We start from the raw sequence: 17,858 nt of genomic DNA, 5'->3' as shown, positions 1-17,858 counted from the left end.
TGCCCCATCCTCATAGTTATTTACCTCTATGCTACTTTATGGTGTCATCCTCAAATTTTATCAATAGTGATTTTTATATTTACTTCCAATCACTTATGAAATGTTGAATAGCATTGGGCCTGGTACCGATCCCCATAGAATTCAATTAAAATACACATATTCATTCATGATTCCCCAACAATAAATACTTTTTTAGATCAGTTAGCCAGTTCAATTTAACACGTGCTTTATTGATATTCTGGAATGCATTTTTTTTAAATCAAAAGTGTGATCAAAAGCATACCTAAAGTTGTGAGACACCACACCATCATCTACACTTAAAATGAGGAAAGCTTGTCTGTGCCTGCTCTGTACCAACTCCTTGAATCTACCAGTCATAGGAAACACAAACACTTCCCTGTTAATATATGCAGGCCCTCTGCAGGCTAGTGATAGGCATGCTTCAATCCCCAAGCTCTCTGTGCATCTCAGTGTCCAGCTCTTGTTCCATTGCACCCTCATTATATTCATAGATTCACTGCTCCCAAAAAAGCAGTACACTACAGCTTACCAGTTTCACCTCAGGTCACTAGCTATTTAAATACAGCACTTAGAGATACATTTTATAGTGAAAACAGTTACATGTACAATAAAATCCTAACACACATTCTAAAACCTATACTTAACTCACACGAAAAGTCCTTGCACTGTTTTTCAGCCAGTGACTTTTATGACATGAATGACTTTTATTCATGTCATCCTTTATTCATGAGTCAACACACATTGTCAGCTTTTCACTTTAGTGTTAATATGCTATTTTCAAAGCATCCCTTTGAGCTGCTCTAAGATGTGTGTTCATAACACAGTGCAATGCTGATCAGTAGCATGCTTTCTGACAGAGATGGCTCAGTGGTACGTTGTTTGAAAAGCAACTGGCAAGCTAGTAGGATCAGGGGAACGGACATCTCCATGCTCCAGGAAAAAGTGGGGCCTCAAGTGGAAAGGGTGAGCTGGGAGCAACCAGCACTCCCCACATCGCCTTCAGAGCCTCACAGTGCTCTGGCAGTGATTTAAAGGGCCTGGGGCTCTGGCTGTTGCTACAGTAGAAAATGTTGGTGGCCAGGAGCCCCGTGGTCCTTTGAATTGCCAATAGGGTTGCCAGGTGTCCAGTTTTTAACCGAACACTCCAGTATTTGAGCTTTCTGTTTGGGAAAAAAATTGAGAAACTATAATTGAGTAAATAGAACTGTGCAGTATTTTCTCAATCAAATGTAATGTAGATTGTGATGTAAGGTCAAGTGTGTCCAGTATTTTTGTTGAAACCATCTGGCAACCCTAATTGTCAGGCCCTGGGGCATCTGTCCCTTGGTCCCACCCCCTTTGGCAGGCCTAAGTACAGAGGCATAGCGAGGGTGTTATGCACACGGGGGCAAAGGCAAAATCTGCACACACCCCCGCCGCCGCCACCGCCGCCACCGCCACTGCATGGCAAAACCCCAAACCTGGCACCCAGCTGAGCCCAACCCTGGGAGGATGGGGGAGGGAGCTTGTATCATGTCTTACCCGACCCCCTCCAGTTTGAGGCTGGGCCCCACATGCACTAACTCTCCAGCAGAGGTGGAGGGGGATGAGGCAGGGGGCAGAGAGGCGGGGAGGAGGCAACTCCAGCCAGTGGTGGCAGGCAGAGGAGGAGCAGGCGAGCAGAGAGATGACAGAGGGAGTGGAGGGGGACTATATTGGCACCCCACTAACATGGCATTTGGGGTCAACTCCCCCTGCACCCTCCTCACTACACCACTGTAAATAATCTACCTCTTAGGATATTTATTGTTTAACAAATTACTTATTTTACTAACTACAGACATATAAATTATAAAGTTTTGTGGTTTACATTCTGTTAAATAATGTTTTCTCTTCAATTTGTTCAGATCCTGTTCTCATTAAGTTAATGTCTTTTACATTAACAAATGTCAAATTCTTAAACTATGTAAGTTTTATAAAACATGAGAGAAATAAATGTTATACACCTAAATATGAATTTCATCACTATATTTCAATCAATCATTTAAAACCACTGTTATAGCAAATGAGTAATTCGTTGCTTTAATGCAGGGGTCTCCAAACTTTTCAGCCCGAGGGCCGCATTAACTATCAAACAGCAGTTCGGGGGCCGACTACACACTTGAGGTCCAAATAAAAAACAATCAAAACATGGATGTTGTTTTTAATTATTTATTTAATATTATTTTATTCAGTTATTATTTAATAACACATTGATACACTACACATGAACACCTGTATTAGTGTGAATGGTGAAATTGTTTCCTGGATGCCAAAATAGCAGACATTTCTGGCTTTAGATTTGTTGTCCCTAACATCAACAGTGACCTGAGATTATCATCGGACAAGTTTGTTCTCAAATTGTTCTTCACATATTTCATTCTTGAAAATGTTTGTTCACACAGGTATGTTGTTCCAAAGATTGAAAGGTACCTTGATGCAAAAGTTTTGACATTAGGAAAGTCTTCCTTGGGCAAAAACTGGTAAAAACCCACCAGTCCTATTTTGAACTTGTCCCTAAGGAGGTCATTTGCTTGCAACTCAATGACTTCCAGCTGCAGTTCATCTGGGCAACTGGCCACATCTGCTTCAAATGGGTTTTGAAACAATCTCACTTCTTCTGCCTTTGAATCCAAGTCAGAAAACCGCTGCTGAAACTGCAGCTGGAGGTCTTTGATGATCTCGCATGCAAATGACGTGGGGAACTCAGCTGTTGCTTCAGCCATGAAGACCTTGCACTGCTGAAAGTGCGTCAAGTTGTTGGCCTGTACTTGTTCCAAAAACAAGACAAGTTTGGATCTGAAGGCCTTTAGGTGGGTGTATAGATCAGAAACTAGATTTTGCTCTCCTTGTAGTTTTAGGTTCAGAAAATTTAAATGACTAGTTATGTCTGCAGCAAAAGCCAATTTCCATACCCACTCTTCATCAGACAGTAAAGGCTGTGGCTTGCCTTTACTTTCCAGGAAGTCACCTATTTCCTTTCTTAACTTAAATACTCTGCTCAGAACTTTCTCACAACTAAGCCATCTTACTGCTGTGTAATATGGTAAATCTTGCGATTCTGTGTCTGTATCTTTCAACATGTCTCTGAACTGTCTATGGTTGAGCCCATGTGACCTTATTAAATTCACCATCTTCACCACAGGATTCAGTACACTGCTAATGTCCACATATTTAGCACACAAAGCTTGCTGGTGAATAATACAGTGCAGGAACATTGGTTGTATAATGTTTTTCTCATTACACATCTGCTTCACTTGTCCAACCAAGCCTTTCTTTATGCCACTCATGTTCTTTCCTCCATCAACAGTCAGGCAACTGAGGTTAGTCCAGTCCAAGTTATAATCAGCAAATGTTTTTTTCAACTCATTGAATATATCCTCTCCGGTAACAGTGCCATACATGCTATGTAGGGAAGCCAGCTCTTGTGTTATGTTCATGTCTTCATCCACACCTCTAATGAACACAAGCAGTTGAGAGGTGGAGCAGCTGTCCAGCGATTCATCCATTGCAATTGAAAAATGGCAAAACTTGCTTGCATTTTTCGCTATTTGAGTCACAATGTTTTCACCCATGTCTGCAACACGGCGGGCAATGGTATTCGCACCCAAAGCTACATTTTCAAATTGTTTTGACTTTTCTGGGCAAAGTTCCTCAGCCACTTCCAACAAACATTCCTTCACTACTTCACCATCTGTAAAGGGTTTGCCACTTTTAGCCAGGACGTAGGCAACTTTATAACTGGCCTTAGTTAAGGATTCATTTTCATTTGAGGATTTACTGAACAATGTCCTCTGAGATTTGAGTTGATTTTGTAATTTAGAAAATTTTTCGGCACGGACTTTACCCTTCAACTGTACATATTTCTCCTGATGTTTGCTTTGATGATGACGGCGCAGGTTGTATTCTTTCATCACAGCCACGGTTTCGTTGCAAATCACACACAATGCTTTCTCGCCGGATTTGATGAAGAAGTATTTCAAACTCCATTCTTCTTGAAATTGCCGACACTCATCGTCTATTTTTCTTTTCCTCTTCTCGGCCATTGCTGGGCACTAAAATAAAGTGAATTCAACATGAATAAATAATGAAACTGAAAGTATCTTGCACACAATATCGCTCAAAAAACCTGATTATGCGAACTAATTTTGTCGCAATAATAGCTGCAAATGACCCGAAACAATTTTTAAAAATTCTTATGATTTCTTAAGTTAAACTTACCTGAATATAGTGTGCAAATATATCCACTTATGGTAGAGAGATTGTTGCTTTTAATGTTTCCTCTTCAGAATATTCGCCTGCGAATCCGTTTCTCCCGGAAGGGGGGGGGGCTTTTCCCCCTGCTCTCCCCTTCCTCTGCACGCTGTCCTCCCCTCCTGCTTGCCACCGCTCACTCCTTCCCCCCCCCGGGCGGAAGGGGTCACCTTTTTAAAGTTCCCGCCGGGGTTCACATTCCCCCGCACGTCGCCGGGCGGGCGTTACCACCACCGCCCATCCTGCCCCCTGATTGGCCGGCTGCCCTGTCAGTCTGGGCGGGGGAACGCCGCCCGTGCTAACCCCCGCCCCCTGCGCCGTTTGCCGCCGCGCGGCCGCTTGTCAGCGGAGCGGCCCGCTTCTCCTGCCCCGGCGCGGCGTGAGTACACGCCGCACACCCCTGACAGGGCCCTCCCCCCGCGGCAAGAAGGGCCCGTTCGGCGGCGCCCCAGGGACGGTCTCAAAGGGCCGGATGAGAGGGCCTCGCGGGCCGCATCCGGCCCGCGGGCCGTAGTTTGGAGACCCCTGCTTTAATGAATAAAAGGTAAACAAGATTTTGAGCATGTGAAATTTATTGTAAGCAATCTGTAATGCTTCCTAACTGCCTAGTTACCATACTTACCTAGTTAACCTAATTGTTTTTCATACTATCACACAGCGATAAACTACATGAGAGTTATGAATGTAAGGGTATGTCTACACTTGTTCCCTAGTTCGAACTAGGGATGCAAATGTAGGCGACCGAAATTGCTAATGAAGCGGGGATTTAAATATCCCGCGCTTCATTAGCATGATCTCGCCAGCGTGCTATTCCGATCACCAGCTTATTCTAACCAGGAAGTACACACCGGGACGTGTTAGTTTGAAGCAAATCCCTTGGTTCGAACTAACGTTACTCCTCATTTTTTGAGGAGCAAGTATAGATGTACCATAAGAGATGAACTCAGAAAATAACACTCAGAAAAACTTTAAAATAAAACTAACACACAATACGAGAATCACCCTCACTTTCTTGAAAGCACTTGAAGCAATAAGTAGGTTAAGGCTGAGGATACACTGCAAGAATGGCTTTCTGTCTGCCACGAGGACTTTTTCATTCAGGCTGCGGTGAGATTCTGTCCTTAAGTAAAGGAGAGAGGTCTCTCTGTGCTGATCTTTCAAATTTCACATAAGTCATTCAAATGAAGCCATAGATGTCAAGATTTGAGGCCAACTTTGCCTTCAGCAGACTGCCTCACCAGGTGTTCACAATCACAACATCTGAACATGTATAAGACTTTTAAATGAGAAAGCCATGTTAATCCCAAGTTTTTGCTATGACTGGGAAATGTGGGTGACCTATAGAAAACACCAGCATTGTCTTTGGAAAATCCGTAATAAAACATGGGGGGACCTATCACCTTAGTAATGCCAACTCCTTTAGAATTGAGGCTCTGATTATCCAGCACCAACTGAGGTAGAGGGGGCACTGTGTGCACATGTCTGATATATTTTTACCAAAATTCCTGCCTGGCCAGCTTGCCAAAGGAGAAAGGAAACGGGGAGGCCAAAAGGAGCAGTGTTTCTCAACCTTTTTTTATAAGCTTCAGAGGAGTAGCCGAGTTAGTCTGTAACAGGAGAAAATTAAAAAATAATAGTCTAATAGCACTTTAAAGACCAACCAAACATGTAGATGGTATCATGAGCTTTTCTGGGCGAAAGTGGGTTTTGCTCACAAAAGCTCATAATACCATCTACATGTTTGGTTAGTCTTTAAAGTGCTACTAGACTATTGTTTTTTAAGTTTTTCCTTTTGTTATAAAGTACTTTTAAAAAAAAACTTTAAGTACCCCCATTGCACCCACCCCTCCCACAGAGCCAGGCACACCAGCCCCCCATCCCAATGCAACTGTAGATACATCTCATTAATCTCTGTATTAATCATTTTCTTATTGATTTTTTTTATTTTAACTTTGTATCAAGTCCTTTTTAGTATTGTACTAAGTCTGTAGTTTATTGTTTTAAATCCTTTTCTATATAAATTTTTTGTACTTTCATATAAAACACAGAAACTTTGTATTGTCTTTTTACATAGAAACCTTATATCTTGTAGTGATAGAAATGTAGCCGTGTTAGTCCCGTGTAGCTGAAACAAAAAATAGGACTATGTAGCACTTTAAAGACTAAAAAGATGGTTTATTAGGTCTTGTTAGTCTTTAAAGTGCTACATAGTCCTGTTTTTTTTATATCTTGTAGACTTTGTACCCTCTTTTGCTTAATTGATTGTCCTTTTGAGTGAACAAGGTGTGAATGGATAAGGCATGAAAGACTAGCACCTCCCTGCACTTGCAATGGTTGGAAAAGGGTGGGAACCAGATCCAAGAACAATGAGAAGAATAATGGGAACTGTGAAATGGGCTCATTGAAAGAAGACTGGACCTATGGACGCCTTGGGAGTCAGCAGCAAGTGTCTGCTTTCGGAAGCTCCCTCTTTGAAGGCGAATGGGGCAGTATTAAGACAACTAACTGCATATGCATCTGATGACTCTCAAAGATGATGCATATGCATGGGATGACTAATGGGGTAGAACTGCATGAGAGTGCAGACACCATAAATCTAAGGCAGTGTTTCCCAAATGGTGTTCCCTGGAGCCCTGAGGTTCCACCAAGTGAAAATAAGGGTTCGGCAAGAAAATTCCATTAAAATAACATGTTATGATTTAAATAATAATAATAATAATTAATATGTAGGCATTTATGAATTTTATAGAAAACAATTTTCATTTGTGATGATCTCATGACCTTGTTTAGCTTTTGTTTATTATTATTCTTAGTTATTTGTGGTCTACTTTTTTAGCTCCATATAAGACTCTTATTAGGGATTCTGCAAAATTCATTCGAGTTGAAAAGGGTTCCGTGGCCAAATAAAATTGGGAAACACTGATCTAAGGCATCTTGCAGAGGGACACCCGGATTTCCTCTTGTCAACATGGGAGCATCGAGCTGGATCCACCCCTCCCACACCTAACTCACCTGGTGAGTGCAGTTAGGGGGGAGCAACTATTGGTAATAACAAGATGTGTGTGTGTGTGCCAGCTGCCTCGTCTCACAGTGTGTTCAGAGTGGCAGCACATGGCCCAACTCCCGGCTCACTCTGCTGTAAGCATCAGGTGGGCCTGTGCGACACCCTTCTCGCGTGGTGCCCGGAGGCAACTGCCCCGTTCTTCCCCCCCTTCGCTACGCCTCTGCCTGAGTAGTATGCCAGCGAAATGATAGGATGAAGAAACCATCATGTGACACTGCCTGTTCCATGAGGCAAAGCAAACTCTTCCCAAATTACCCTGCAGTCAGTTGCCCAATGGGGGCACAGCTACACAGCAGGGGTAAAGCCAAAATAAGCTACGCAACTTGAGCTATGTCAATTGCATACCTAAAGCCAAAATAGCTTATTTCAGCTTTTGGTGTTGTCTACATAGCAGGAAGTCCGAAAGAGCAGTCTTCTTCTGACTTCCTTTCCTCCTCGTTAAAATGAGGGTTACACTAGTCAGAAAAAGAAGTCCTCCAGCTCAACATTATTTCAACAGTATGTCAAAATAACTGCTTGTAGATGCTGACTACGTTATTTTGGAATGACTGACATTATTTTGAAATAATACTGCTGTGTAGACGTACCTTAGGAGAGTTACCCAAAATCGACTGGTCTCTGTGTTGATACAAGAGCAGTTATTGTGGATGCTCTGAACTGACACAAGGAACATAGCGTGTGGATTTTATTAAAGAGGTGGTTGTCCATTGGAATAACTTACTTAACCAAATGTAGACAAGGCCTATGACAAAGACATCCCTTTAGGGATATAAGGGACAAAGAAAGACTCTTATCTTTATCTTTTACCTTAGGAGACAAAGAAACCAAGCAAGTTGATCTCTGTGATGGGTCCTGACCATGCTGCCTAGAAAGAGCTGGAAAGCAGATTGTGACTGAGGGAAATCAGCCTGAAGAGAGACTGTAGTTTGCTAGATTAAGACTTGTAGATATGTGTTTTCACTTTTATTTGCTTGTCACCATCTCTGCCTTTCTTTTTACTTTGGTATCGCTCCATCCATTGTCTTTCGTTAATAAACTTGTGTGGCTTTCATTATAAATCATGGATGCCTATGATGCCTAGCGGGCCCTCCACACTCACCGTGGCAGTGAGAACCAGCATGACTCTGCCCTGCTGCCAATTTGCCAGCCTGCTGCACTCTGTTTCACCACAGCAGTGGGAAGCAGAACACACTGGGGCTGGGGCTGCTCCATTTTCCATTGCCATGCAGGCTGGAAGATGGGTAGGGGAGCAAAGCAGGCTGGGTCCACTGCTGTAGTGACTGGGGCGGGGGCAACTGCTGCTGCCATCCCTTGCTAGGCCCCTCCAGGCCCCCTGGGGCCCTGCAAGTCCTGTCCATAGGACAGTTGAGGCAGCTGCTACAGGACCTAGGGCAGCCGCCCCTAACCATCCTATGGATGGGACGGTTCTGAGTACTATGTACTTTCAGTAGAGTTTATGCTTCTAGACAGCTGACAAGTTGTAGTGATTTACTATGCCAGTAAACATGGCAAAACCAAACTCTTCCTCTGTGATGGCCCACTGAGAGGGACTATTCCTGCAATATGACAATTCTGGGGCAAATTCAGGGCTGGAAGGGTTCTAAGATCAGCCTGAAAAGAAAATCAGGTTGGGCAGAGCCACGGTGAGGTTTGTGGGCTGCTGGAAGGCTGCTGAGGTCCAACCTCTGAACCAAAGATGCACAGCACAGCCACAAGAAACCCAGGGTTACAAGGAATACAGTGACCTAATTGCTTATTGGCCTGAGCAAGCCTTAAAATGTCACACACTTGTACACAGGCTTTTACTTGAGGGAACAGCTTAAGGAAATCCAAAAGGAATGGATGATTCAGAGACTGCGGGAGTCTACTTTGTGTCACCTTATTGTATTTAAATTATGTAATTGTTTACATATTGTGATGCAGTATGGAATTTGGAGGACACTTTAGGACAGGCTACTCAACTTTGGAAGCCCCAGGGAACACAATAATACTCACAGCACATGCTGAGGGCTGCAACTTAAGTGTAGTTGTATATACATGCAAATAGCTTCCTTCACACTGATGGGCATGAATACAAAGATTAAGGCTAGACTACACAACACGCAGGCCCCATTTAAGTCAGTTCTGTTGCTATTAATAAAATGCCATATTTACCCGATTTCCACCCATATGACAGCACTTTTACTGAGCACTGACAGTCCAGGAATTTAACTATTAAAATGCATGTCAACCGAAACTAAAATGCATATCATCCATTATATTAACTACTTTTTTGTTTTGGCTCCCACTCATGGGCCGGGTGTTGAGCCCCGTGTAAACCAAACTGCACCGCAGGCTGCAAACAAACAAATGTCTCAGAGGGATAGCTGGGTTAGTATGGAACTGTAAAAACAACACACAGTCTTATGGCTCCTTAGAGACTAATAGACTCATTGGGTCATGAGCTATTGTGGGTAAAACCCACTTCATCATGGGTTTTATCCATGAAAGCTTATGTCATAATAAGTTTTAGTTGCTAAGGTGTCTTAGGACTACTCACTGCCAAATATGATAATCTCATTTATATGTTTGTATCATCTTTGGATTTTGGGTTATGAATATGTCTGGCTGGCTGTATTATAAAACCTTTGTCCTATGTTTCAGGGAGACACCCACAGACAGTTTAGTAATGCGCTGTCTAGTGTCTTTGATGGCCCATCAAGGACTATCAGCTATTCAAATGACCCATTCACAAAAGGTAAGAGCTAGAACTTAAGGCTCAGCAAGGCATGTAGAGGCATGTCTATGGACAAAACAAAGGCAGGGTATGTCTACATTGGTACTTGTATGGTGCTGGCAATTATATGCTGCTCATATTTCACAGGAAAACAGATGGGCTGTGTCTACACTGGCGCATTCTTGTGTGAAAACAGCTGCACTTGCACAAAAACATGCCACCTGTCTACACTGGCCACGTGTTCTTGCACAAGTAAACTGATGGGCTGTGTCTAGACTGGCAAGTTTTTCCGCAAAATCATCTGCTTTTGCAGAAAAACTTGCCAGCTATCTACACTGGCCGCTTGAATTTCCGGAAAAGCACTGACGATCTCATGTAAGATCGTCAGTGTTTTTCCGGAAATACTATGCTACTCCCGTTCGGGCAAAAGTCTTTTTCCGAAAGACTTTTTGCGCAAAAGGGCCAGTGTAGACAGCACAGTACTGTTTTCCACAAAAAAGCCCTGATCGTGAAAATGGCGATAGGGGCTTTTTTGCGGAAAACCGTGCCTAGATTGGCCACGGACGCTTTTCCGCAAAAAGTGCTTTTGCAGAAAAGAATCCTGCCAATCTAGACGCACTTTTCCGAAAATGCTTTTAACGGAAAAGTTTTCTTTTAAAAGCATTTTCGGAAAATCATGCCAGTGTAGACGTAGCCATGGTCTCGCCCCTGCCCTACACACTCCCTGTCAAACACACTGCATGCCTCCCCCTGCACTTCAGCTGAAAAGCAGCTGTCATGGTAGTAGGATGACCATGGAGCAATGGGATTGGAAACCTGCATCATGTGACACTGCCTGCCCCATGCTGCAGTGTAAACCTTTCTCAAAGCACACTGCAGCTGCAATGCACTGCTCTTTGTGGCACTGAAAGAGCTGCTAATGTGGATGTGCTCCACCTTCACAAGAAGCATTGTTTGGACACACAACATGGCTCCATCTACACTGGCAGCTTCTTGCGCAAGAACTCTTTTGTGGAAGAGTTCTTGTACAAAAACTCTTCCAGAAGAGAGCGTCTACACTGGCATGTGCTTTTGTGCAAGAGATGTGCTTTTGCACCTAGCTTTTTGGTTTCGCAACCCGTCCGCTCTTGGTCTGTTCCATCCAACCTTATATACCCTGTTTCGATATTTCGGTATTCTTCCACTCACCTGACAATTGCTGACGTTAGACTTTTGTTGTCTCATTCTGCCCTTACAAAAACTTTCGTCTGCTCCATTTGGGGTAATCAGCACTTTGTTGCATACTGCTGTCTGAGTTACTTACTTCCCTAAAAGCGGGGTTATTGTTGGTCATTCAATCAAATTTTGTTTCTATTTTACATCTCCTGTATCTCACAATGCTGCCTTTCCTTTACACTTACAATTAAACTGGTGCTCATTTGACATATTCTGGGTAGGCCTCAATACCTTCCTTTCACACATCTCTGCTTGTTACCACTGTAGTAACCTTTCTACAAATGAAGCTCTGAACAAAGGATTAAAAGACCCATCCAAGCTATGGATGTGTTCCAGTGGCTATGGCTACACTCCCATTTTTTTGCGGAAGAAGATATGCAAATTGTGCTCCCGTTTGCATATCTTCTTCCGATTCTTTTTGCAGAAGAGGTTTTGCCGATATTTGTCCCTGTGGAGACAGGGCCAAATGTTGGAAAAAAAACCTCTTTTGCAAGACCCCTTATTCCTCATAAATCAAGGTTTATAGGGTCTTGTGAAAGAGGTTGTTTTTTTCCAACATTCAAATATCAGCACATCGTCTTCTGCAAAAAGAACCGGAAGAAGATATGCAAATGCGAGCGCGATTGGCATATCTTCTTCCGTAAAAAAACGGCAGTGTAGCCATAGCCAGAGGGACTTTCAAGACTGCAAACTCACTAGTACTGGCAGGAATGTGATGGACTTCAAAGTCTTTGTATGTTTCTGACTCTCCATTAAACATCTTGACTTTATTTTTTTCTTTATAATAAAACTTTAGGGCTGTGTCTACATTGGCAAGATTTTGCACAAAAGCAGCTGCTTTTGTGCAAAATCTTGCCGCCTGTCTACACTGGCCGTGAGTATTTGCTCAAGAACACTGATGTCCTACTGTATGAAATCAGTGCTTCTTGCGCAAATATTCTGATGCTCCCACTCAGGGATAAGTCCTCTTGCACAAGTGTTCTTGCGCAGGAGGGCAATGTAGATAGGTAACATTAATTTCTTGCGCAAGAAAGCCCTATGGCTAAAATGGCCATCTGAGCTTTCTTGTGCAAGAGAGCATCTACACTGGCACATCTTTTGCGCAAAGGCACATGCCAGTATAGACGGTCTCTTGCGCAAATACTTTTAACGGAAAAACTCTTCCGTTAAAAGTATTTGCGCAAAATCATGCCAGTGTAGACATAGCCTAGATATAGATACGAAAGGGTTGGCTGGCAGCATGGTATTTTGGGATAAGATCCAAACCTATACTGACCTGGTAATGTGGCTGACCTTTGGAGATCATGAGAACATTTTGGATATGTGAGCAGAGGGTTTTTTGTTTGTTTTTGGTGGGTTTTTTGTTTTGTTTTGTTTTGTTTTAAATAACTGTTCTCACTGTACTGGATCTAGGTGCATACTAGAAGCCAGAGAAATGGAATATAATAAAGGGGGTTGAGTGATTTCTTTTTTTGGCTTCCTGATAACTAGTGTGGGAGATCAGATGCATACTTTGGGTATGTCTACACAGCAACATTATTTTGAAATAACTAGTGTTATTTCAAAATAACTTAGTCTGTGTCTATACAGCAGGCAATTATTTCGAAATAATGTCAAAATACTGTCAAGCTGGAGGACTTCTTACTCCTCATACAATGAGGGCTACAGGAGTCAGAGTAAGAGAAGTCAGAGGAAGAGTGCTCTATTTCGAAATATGTGCTGTGTAGACACTCCCAATTTCAAAATAAACTATTTCAAAATAAGCTATGCAATTGCCGTAGCTCAATTTGCATAGTTTATTCAACTTAAGCCCTACAGTGTAGATGCATCTTTAGTGACTGGTTGGGAAGTCTAACTTCTTGATACTCTCCAGCATGGGGAGTATCTGCTCTCCTTTTTGCATCCTGCCTGACCCTGACATTTACAGCAGGGGCTGCCCCAGTCACCTTCAGTCACACATGTGAAAAGTGCATAAATATAAGGACAAAATATACTGATATACCAAATTCTATGTTTGGTCCAAACTAAAGGCTGAGTAAATTAAATGGATGCTGGGTATATAAAAAGATTTAAATGAACTGGCCATTTAAAAAAAAGTTTGACTTAAAAGCTATACATACATCTGAACTTGAAATATTTTTTTCCATTAATTTCATGGCAGGCAGGTCTTTTTTCTGTGCTGAGCTTGTAGATTAGTTCCTTTAGATAGCAGGCTAAAGCCATGTGACATATAAAAGGTGAAGAGGGTCGGTGCCTCTTATATAGAGAATCATACGTAAATTAATAGCTTAGAGCAATATCCACATGGAAATACTTGACTGATTTATACAGACATATTTAAATGAATGCCCTGAGATGATTTTCATATGAGAATGCTTACATACATATTTGATTTGTGTAAATGAGATGAATGTGCCTGAATCTACATGTACATTCTGGAATAAGAATTGGGTTCAAGTTGGATTCCTGAATATTTAGAATTCAAGAATTCCTGGGATATAGTTTAAGACACAGGTTTCTCTTGGCTTTTAATGCTTGTAGATCATAAGAAAAACACGGTGTCTTACATTTAAGCTGTCTGTCAGGCTGGCAAGGGAATATCATCCCCATTTTAAAGGCAGTGGGGAAAGTGTCTAAATTTTGAGTACCTCATTTTTGGCCACCCAACTTTAAATACCCTGTACCTGATTTTCAGAGATGGTGAACACCTGCTGTTCCCTTTAACTAGGCCACGGTATCTAGGGCTGGGCAGCCAAACATTGATACATTTCCCTTTGGAAAATACAGGCCTAAATGGTTTGCCTGAATCAATGTTAAAATTGGGATTAGAGCTCAGGCTTTCTTTTCTTTTTTTTTCTCTCATTCCACACAGACTCTAATACAGCTAGGTACATAAATGGCAAACTCTTGCTGCTATTCAAAGTCAGTGGCAAAACGGAGTAAGTCCAGGATTTCACCCATAACATACAGGTAATAAAACTGAAAAACAATCTTACAATGCATGTCTTTGAGAACAGACTTCCAGAAACTGAAAACTTCAGCAACATGAGACAAGGAGTCAATAATTACCCTGTCATAAGGCCTTCAGAACAAAGTTTTAAAAGTTCTTTGAAGTCCTAAGTCAACTTGGTCGACTGACTTTTTTGCTATTATCTCTCAATTTGAATTCCACACAAGTACATGAGGAGGATGTACAGCAGCCCACTGACTGTACCGCCTAATGCACCGTATTATCACTGATGTGATAATTCATGTCTCTGAGAGTATAATCTGACATGACACTAAGGAAGTTATTACCCTTCTGTCCATGGAGAAAATGTATTTCTAAATTTGAATGCAGTACTACTGTATTTTGTTGGGAGAAAATAACTATCTGAAGCCCTAAAAAATAAATGGTCACTACAAACAAAAACAGATAATTCATACCATTCCATTACTGCTGTGTTCCTTTATATACAGTAGTGAGTTCTTCCTCTAGTCAGTACAGAATGCAAATGTAAACCTACTTGTTTTTAAAAAGGAAAAATTTAACTTCTGCTCAGAAATCAGTTTTCAGAGTGCTCTTGTAAATATAAAGTGCTGTAAATATGAAGCGTAAGATTAATGCCACTTGCCAGAGTTAAGTGAGAAGAGTTGGTCTTCGTGCATAGGCAGGTTCCTCTCTCTTGTATTTATTTTAATCTCGCCGAGCCATAAATTATAGACATGCCCAATTATCACTGATTTGCTTCAGTAAACTGATGTGGGGCTGGATCACTTCTACAAAACAAAATTAGGCCTTGAAATTATCTTACTTTTGGCTAGGTGCCACTCTTAACTATGGGCAAACGAGCCAGCTTCCTATGGAGGCAGATTCTGGCAAGAGCAGCCAGGCCAAACCTGAGTAGATTTGTGACTCTGCGAGACAGTTTTCAACTCACTCACATTTGCACAGGCAAAAAAGGCTTTCTATGCTCACATCCCTCCTGCCTGTGCACTAGCATAACTAAAGTTAGGGAGCCAGCATAGATTGGCCTAACACAGGGCTGGGCAAGATGTGGCCTGGGAGGCTGGATCCAGCCTACCTAACACTTTGATCTGGGCTGCGGACTGCACCTAGGGTATGTCTACACTAGAAAGTTAGTTCGAACTAACGGACGTTAGTTCGAACTAACTTTCCTATGCGCTACACTAGCGCTCCGCTAGTTCGAATTTGAATCGAACTAGCGGAGCGCTTAGTTCGAACTAGGTAAACCTCATTTTACGAGGACTAACGCCTAGTTCGAACTAGCTAGTTCGAACTAAGGGCTGTGTAGCCCTTTAGTTCGAACTAGTGGGAGGCTAGCCCTCCCCAGGTTTCCCTGGTGGCCACTCTGGCCAACACCAGGGAAACTCTATGCCCCCCTCCCGGCCCCGGACCCCTTAAAGGGGCACGGGCTGGCTACGGTGCCCGTGCCAGGTGCAAGCCTGCCAGCACCCAGCTAGCAGACCCTGCACCTGGCACGGCACAGAGCCACCCACCCGATGCCCCCCAGCCCACTCCCTCTTGCCGGGACCAGGCTGGCGGCTCCCAGGAGCTTGCCCTGGACCGCAAGAGGCGGGCACCTTCCTGGGCTAGTGCGGACATCGTGGACCTCGTCCACGATCTCCGCACTAGGCACAGGAAAGTGGCCGTCTAGGGCAGGAGAGCTGCCAGCCTGGCCACCCAGGACCAGGTGTGCATGAAAATCAAGGGGGTCCACTGAGACCCCCGACACTGAGCCCTGAGCTTACAATGGCCGTACTGGGTCAGACCAAAGGTCCATCTAGCCCAGTAGCCTGTCTGCCAACAGCGGCCAACACTAGGGACCCTGGAGGGGATGGACCGAAGACAATGACCAAGCCATTTGTCTCGTGCCATCCCTCTCCAGCCTTCCACAAACTTTGGGCAGGGATACCACTCCTACCCTCTGGCTAATAGGACTCCATGGACCCAACCTCCATCACTTTATCTCACTTCCCTTTCAACTCTGTTCTAGTTCTAGCCTTCACAGCCTCCTGCAGCAAGGAGTTCCACAGGTTAACTATTTGCTTTGTCAACAACAACAACTTTCTCTTACTAGTTTCAAGCCTGCTACCCATTCCTTTCCTTTGGTGTCCTCTAGTCCTTCTTTATGGGAACTCAGGAAGAACTTTTCTGAATGCACCCTCTCCACCCAACCCCTGCTTTTAGAGACCTCTATCCTGTCCCCCCTCCGTCTCCTCTTTTCTAAGCTGAACAGTCCCAGTCTCTGTAGCCTCTCTTCATCTGGGACCTGTTCCCAACCCCTGATCATGTTAGTTGCCCTCCCCTCTCCCAGCCTTTCTCTTCCCCTCTCCCACCTCCTTTTCCCAGTCTCCCCCAGTTTTGTTCAATAAAGACAGAGTCAATGTTGGAAGAAACGTTATCTTTATTTTGTACATCAATAAGAAGGGGGGCTAGGGAAGGGCAAGTGGAAGGAGGTGAGGGAGGAATGGGGTACGAGCCCCCGATGGGGAGGACTGGGCTGGCTCTGCGGGCTTCTGGGGGTGGAAGCTCTCCTGCAGCCCCCCAATTGCTCCCTCTCCCCAGATGGCAGCCTGCGGCAAGTGCAGCCGGGCTGATGGCCGAGTGGTGTGATGTGCCCAGTGTGGGCACTCAGGGCACTCCAAGCCAGAACTTCTTTGCAAGCGGGGCACCCCTTAGAACTGTGTGTCCGGGGTGGGGGTCGGGACCCTTTAAGCGCAGCCCTCGGCTAGCCTGAGACAGCATCTCCATGCTCTAAGTCCTCCTTTTATGCCCTGCCGGCACTGCTTCCGGCCATCATTAAGCCCTGTTCAGAGTCCACTCAATGTGGACTTACTAGTTCGAACTAGCAAAACGCTAGTTCGAACTAGTTTTTAGTTCTAGATGCGTTAGTTCGAACTAGCTTAGTTCGAATTAACTAATTCGAACTAAGTTAGTTCGAACTAGCGCTGTAGTGTAGACGTACCCCTAGTCACTTTCTATTGATACTCTGCTGCTCATGCCACCAAATTTCCAGACAGTGGCTCAGGCAGGAGGATCCTCTTTAAATGGCTCACAGCTTCCTGTCACGGTGCTACCCTGGCAGGGACCGGAACCGCGAGTCCTTTAAATAGCCACAGCAATCCCAGAGAGCTACCAGGCAATGCAGTAGTGGTGGGGCAGGGAGCCAGGAGCCCTTTGCTGTGTTTTTACTTCAAAGCCTCCACTCCCAGACAAGTCTGGGGGGAGGCTAGTTCTAGCACTCCAAGTCCCACCCCTTCCGGGGTAGAGCCAGCCCATGACCATGTACCAAAATAAAAAACAAACATTAAAAAATAAGAAACAAATATATTTCAAATTGATACTGGTTTGAAATACTTATCATCATCAGAATTATCCAGGGGATTATTTGATAGTCTCTTGACTTCTTTGGTTTTTTGGGTTTTTTTTTTTTAATTCTTTAATGACAGTCCCAGAAATGAATTTTCTCATACTCCTCTTCTTATGTTTTATCTGAACATAGCAGAAATAGTGGAACTCTAGAGTCTATTCTATTTTGTTTCAAGCAGGAAAAAAGGACACATGGG

Source organism: Pelodiscus sinensis, chromosome 1 (genome assembly GCF_052426305.1).
Source record: "Pelodiscus sinensis isolate ZL-2025 chromosome 1, ASM5242630v1, whole genome shotgun sequence".
NCBI lineage: Eukaryota > Metazoa > Chordata > Testudines > Trionychidae > Pelodiscus > Pelodiscus sinensis.
The sequence above is the reverse complement of the archived record's forward strand: the minus strand, read 5'-3'. Positions refer to the sequence as shown.